Source organism: Ptychodera flava, chromosome 20 (assembly GCF_041260155.1).
Source record: "Ptychodera flava strain L36383 chromosome 20, AS_Pfla_20210202, whole genome shotgun sequence".
Classification (NCBI taxonomy): domain Eukaryota; kingdom Metazoa; phylum Hemichordata; class Enteropneusta; family Ptychoderidae; genus Ptychodera; species Ptychodera flava.
In genome coordinates, this window is record NC_091947.1 from 3,237,091 (window position 1) to 3,243,201 (window position 6,111).

The window sequence follows — 6,111 nt, forward strand, 5'->3', positions numbered from 1 at the left end:
CGTATTTCATTTTACAAATGCGACAACTATTTGTCACATGTCGAATGGCTCTGAGTCAGTAAGCGAAGCGTGAATTTTCCCAAGCCAATATACGTTTAAGTATAGAGTCAGGAGTTAAGAAACGAAAGAAGTAAGCTTATAGGAGGCAAGTCAAGTATGAAGGCATGTGATGAAGAAGTGCTCGTTTCCCGTTTCTACGTGTTTAGCATTCGTCACTGATAGAAAGTTTGGTTAGAACACGGTTAAGGACTCCATTTCAGCGGGTGTCAATCACAACAGATGGCGAGAGCTGGTTCATCACACAGTGAGAGAGAGAGAGAGAGAGAGAGAGAGAGAGAGAGAGAGAGAGAGAGAGAGAGAGAGAGAGAGAGAGAGAGAGCTTGGAGGGGTACTTCAGATATTTTCATGCAGGGGTGCGGCCCAAGTCGAAAACATCTACCCATGTATATTCCAAATATATGACCTACTGTTAGGGATTTGCTTGACAAAATTTGGGGAATTTTTACCTTTATTCTGTTGCATGTGAATGTTTTCCTAAAGCTTGGGACACTTGCTTTGTTATCGACCCATGCTTAGGATTTTTTCGGATGTCGACCCATGTGTAGGGATTTTCTCGTGAAAAAGTGCCATATTCGGGCGGCACATACCCTACACGTAAGAGAGAGAGAGAGAGAGAGAGAGAGAGAGAGAGAGAGAGAGAGAGAGAGAGAGAGAGAGAGCTTGGAGGGGTACTTCAGATATTTTCATGCAGGGGTGCGGCCCAAGTCGAAAACATCTACCCATGTATATTCCAAATATATGACCCACTGTTAGGGATTTGCTTGACAAATTTGGGAAATTTTTACCTTTATTTTGTTGCAGTGATGTTTTCCTAAAGCTTGGGACACTTGCTTTGTTATCGACCCATGCTTAGGGTTTTTTCGGATGTCGACCCATGTGTAGGGATTTTTTCGTGAAAAAGTGCCATATTCGGGCGGCACATACCCTACACGTAAGAGAGAGAGAGAGAGAGAGAGAGAGAGAGAGAGAGAGAGAGAGAGAGAGAGAGAGAGAGATTAAACTTTTTCAGTTAAACTTTATCAAGATTGTCGTTAAGATTTTCCGTTGAATTTTCAGTTATACAAATACATTTCTTAAAAATTACAAGTAACATGGTCATAAATTCTCAAAAAAATGTCAAGTCAATATGTTTTTGTATTCTTTTAGGTCTTGCCACCCCTCCCAAGATACATGCCGTTATTCTTCCATGACATCTGGTAGGATGTGAGTTGCAAGGTTCCTGTTGCAACCGAAAAACAGTTGAATTACAAAATTGCGTTTGAAAACACATCAACAACACAAAGAGTTTGTGACAATTTGCCAACAGGATGTGTGGTTCTCCAACCGAACGATATCTTTTGTCCGACTTTTTTTTTTTATCTGTAAACACGTGATATTGACGTGTTCTTGTATGGTAACTTCATCCCTCCCACTGGAAGAATATATGATGCAATTATCATATGCAAATTTTACAACAGTGTAGGGCGGATACAGATCACACCCGAAGTTTAGTTCCCCTGTAGATCCCGGTGAGGTAGTACTAACCGTTCTTGTGGCTTCTCTTCAACAGCGAGACAAAGGTACGTCTCTCTCTCTCTCTCTCTCTCTCTCTCTCTCTCTCTCTCTCTCTCTCTCTCTCTCTCTCTCATATTCGTGCTTGGATCAGTTTGTACAGAGAAAACTCGTTTCTTTCCATATTGTAAATGATATGTCAGGCAGAAGAATTAGAGTTTTGCAAGAGACAAAGGCTATGTCTACTTGGATGGACATGCTTGCAAGACTGAAGTGAAAGTTTGAACAAAGAGCTCGTCAGTTTTGCTCCAAACTTTACAACAATCAGTGTGTGATATCATATTATCTCACTCTTTTTGTGGCAAGATGTTCATTAAAAAAGGCCAACCAGAAAGCAGTAAAATTTCTTTTGCCGCCATCACCTGTCGGGATAAAATACAAGAATTGTCAAAATATCTCGACATGTTCCATATTCAAGTTCTGGCCAACTATCCAAGAAATGAGAAAGGCAAGATGGATTATACTGCCAAATACTCGGCGCAGATGTTCAACAGTCTGTCTGCCAAGGTCATTCTCAGAACAAACACGCGGAAATTTAGAAAGCCGGGACAGGAGCGTATTGCTAATTAAAGGAAATGTCATTTGGTCATCGGGCACAGTTATGAAGACATCAGAACATGAAGATTTTGTTTTCCATGAAAACAACACAGTTCCATCCGATACAAAGACATTTTCTGGGACAGTAACTTCAGAAAGCGCGTTTATTAGACGATGGGGGAGGGGGTGGCGCTTTGAGAGACGCAGGCTTTATTTCGGAGTATATGTATAGCGGGCCGCCAGATGTTTCTCGACCCCTGGCCCCTTTTGTTCATTGAGGCGTAGTAGAGTACTTCAGACCACACAAAAGGAGAAGTCCTTCAGGTGCATGACTTCACCGCTCGCGTATTCAAAATTTTGTGGTTTCACCTTCCTGTCGGTTCATGGATTTCCGCATTCCAAGCCGCCCATTTCGGCTTCTCTTATCACTACAAACAGGCATAACTCATCTTAAATGATCTTAGTGAAGTTTGTGTGACATCACCCTCATCTCATTTAAAAATAGAGGTATAATAATCTGATACCTATTTAAAGCAGCTAAGTGTGAATTTAAACTGCGACACTACATGTGCTGGGAGAGAAAAGCCAAAATACTCAGATGTAAACATTTCGTTGTTGGCGTCATTTCAGGAAATTTCCAGTAACTATTAAGGGGAGAGGGGCATTTCACTATTATCTACCTGCAAAAACAATTTACACATTCAACGTTCAGATGCTCAGTCTTGTGGTTCTTATGAGACATTCTGCATTAAACCTTTATAAGGATAAGTTGCAATGCCGATATGATTTTCTTCACTTCATGAAGTTTGGCCATTTTGATTCTCATACATGAGAAATTATTGAAGCTAATTCCCTTTCACCATTGCACATTTTCCTACAGATATTCACTTAGAATTCTACAAATTTGTAATGCCTCCACAAAGAAAACTTGTTCCGTCCCTTTGCTGGCATCCATCATTAAGTCTAACACTAATTACTACATTGTGAAACCTTAAAAAGACTTCGGAAATGTTTGTTATTAAAATACATGTATGGCAAAAAAACTAATCAAGTTTGACCCTCAACTTCCACCCCCTTTCCTTCCTGAACGAAGTCTGATTATCATTCGAAATTTCTGAAAACACAGTAAATTGCGACAGTCTGTTCAGAGTTAAAACTGCAGATATCTTTTTTGAACAAAACAAAATCTGAACAGCAATTGAGAATCATGCATCTGCCCAGGTTTTTATGCCATAGCGTACATGGTAAATAGGTAGCGTGTATTTGCACATGAAATAACAGCTTCAACCCATCTGGCCCTAAACAAATCAAGTTTCATTTATCACCCTGACAGCCATGTGGATAATTACAATTTGTGGCCCCTTAGGCACACAATGTACTTTTTGGCTGCTGGTCATACAGTTTGAGACAAACCAAGCTTTGTTATCAGGTGGGTGTGTGTATGGTTTCGTAAATATTACAGAATATACCATAACATCTTAGGGGTGGTAGAAATGATAATGAGCATATACCATTACATCTTAGGGGTGGTAGAAATGATAGTGAGCGTATTTTTCATCTCTCATGATTTGACTCTTTATTTTCTGAGAAGGCAAAGCACGGCACTACAGCTCATTTACCTTTATATATCTAGCATTATAAACTGAAAACTGTTTTGAACAAAAATTAATAACCGCTTAATTCATTTGTGTCTCTACAGATGAACAAAGTAATCCTTGCTATTGTCCTGATTGCAGTACTTGCATATTGCGGTAAGTATCAGCTGTGTCCTGTCACAGATGTATCTGCCTGACAGTATTTTGCACACTAGGATGTATTACTAAGTATCCTGTGTTTTCAGATCCTATTATAACACACATCTTCCGCAGTCTGTGTTCTGATTCATCAAATGATAGTTGTGTGAAATGTATTCTTTTTATGCTGATCCACAAAAAAGATGTTGTCAGGCATCAGTTGTCGGAACTGTTGCCTGCCAGGCATCAGTTCTGACAACTGATGCCCGCTAAGTTCAAATACGATATTTACGCACGTGAGAACGGGAATGTAAACAAAGATGTCGTCTTTAGCAGAGCGAAATGCTAGTCGAGAAATTTTTCGGTTTATCCTACTTTCTGAAGAATAACTGAATACTCTGTGAAGTTTGAATTTCCAAGTCTGAAGCATGAATTGATTGTAATTTTGAATTTCATGTAACATGATTTGAAGTTTGAATTAATAATGAAATGCATCTGTTGCATATTAAATGCTACAAGTTTTGTGTATGGTACATTCCTATACATGACTGTGAATAACAGTGTTACAGTCTGTTTTGGGGGTGACTCGCAGGCCACAGTGGTTACAGACATATACTGTTACCCTCATGGCCAGTCAATATGTGTGTATTGTCAGAGTCTGTGTGTACGTTTTTGATGTGTGAGAGGAAAATTCATACCAGAGATAACCAAATATTACTTTGGTGTTTGTTCCAACATTTAAACCCCAAATCAGTGTGGATCTGATTTTTTATCACCATTCCAGTAAGAGTGTATTACAAAAGAAGCTATTTATGTAAACTTATTTAAATTTTTGTCCTTCCTTTTTTAGAAGCTGCATCATCTACGGTTGCCACCACAAAGGCCATGACTGGTATGAGCGCCGAGGCATCCACAGCAGAGCCAACTACCATGGCAATGATGACAACCACAGCATCAGCTAGCAATGTAGTAGCCTCCTTGTTCTTAACACTGCTGGCAGTCTTTTTCTCCATGTACTGACCTTTGACCCAATTCCATGAGCAGCAACAGTGAGCATTACACCAGACTCTAGATTTCCATTCGACAAGAAAAATGTTTCTTGGTTTGTGATGTCACACATGACAGTCTCAGTTTTGACTCTATAGGCTATGACCCTACCTTGGCATCTGAAACCTGAAGAAAAGTATCGCCATTTCTCTTTAAACAGAAATAAGTTTCCTCACTGCCATATTAACCCGTTGATAGAAATGCAGTGTTTTCTAAAGCTGCAATATGTCAGCAACGACAACATCAACACGTGACAATCTTCTGCCACTATGCGGGCATTTACAGAGGGTGAAGCTCTGAACAAACTTTACGCTGGGACTCGTCAAGAGGTAGACCTTTGAAGAACAATGAATGCGGTGACCCACTTGCCATCTCTCCCAATCATACTAAGACATCACCTATGCATGAAGTTCTGAGGTTTACAGACGGCCAAGATCAAGTTTACATTGAGCTCTCTTTCTATTGCCTGCTGATATAAAAGTCATGTTAAACTGATTTTTATTATAACAAGTACCATTTTCTTACCATTAACATTTTGTTATCAAGAGAGATCATTAAAGGTTATTTTTTTCTGAAATGCAAGTTTTGCCTGTTGTTGGTGTTCCTCTTTTTTGCAAGAAACAAAGTAACACACTAAATAAATTATTGAGGGCGCTATCCGTTTCCTCTTGACTACCTCTGTGTGTACATGATGCCAGGACAATAATAATAATTTCGGTTATCATGTGTGTGTGTTTCAGGCAACCATTTATGACTTGATTGTTGACCAGCAAATATGTAGATAGGTCCTATCTTGTATGTTTGCAATGTAAAAGATTTATCATGTGATGACCTGCCCTACTAATAAAAGTCTGTTTTTAAACCTGTCTTCATGGTCACCAGACAGAGAGGTCACCTACTCATAGTGGTCACTTTCAGCTAGATCAATGAAATTTTACAAGTTATAGATTCTCTACAGAGCAAAATCTGTTTCATGTCATCTAATTGGATAGAAGTATCTGTGTAGATTTGGTCAACATTTCTAACTGAGAATGAATATTCCTATATAATTGGCAAATGCACTGTTTTGGTACTGACGACATTTACCACAATTCCATATTGCAGCATAAGTGAAAAAAAAAATTAGGCTTGCTTAATAAAAAATAATGCACATCTTAAAGTTATCAATGTTTACATTGACTTT

General features: G+C 39.1%; 1 long non-coding RNA gene across 1 annotated transcript; it reads left to right on the top strand.

Moving 5' to 3' along the window:
- Positions 1 to 1,497: 1,497 nt before the first annotated feature.
- LOC139119768 (uncharacterized) lies at positions 1,498 to 5,510 on the top strand. Its single transcript, XR_011548988.1, has 3 exons — positions 1,498 to 1,619; positions 3,848 to 3,899; positions 4,732 to 5,510. It is a non-coding gene; the product is annotated as an uncharacterized lncRNA (long non-coding RNA).
- Positions 5,511 to 6,111: the final 601 nt, after the last annotated feature.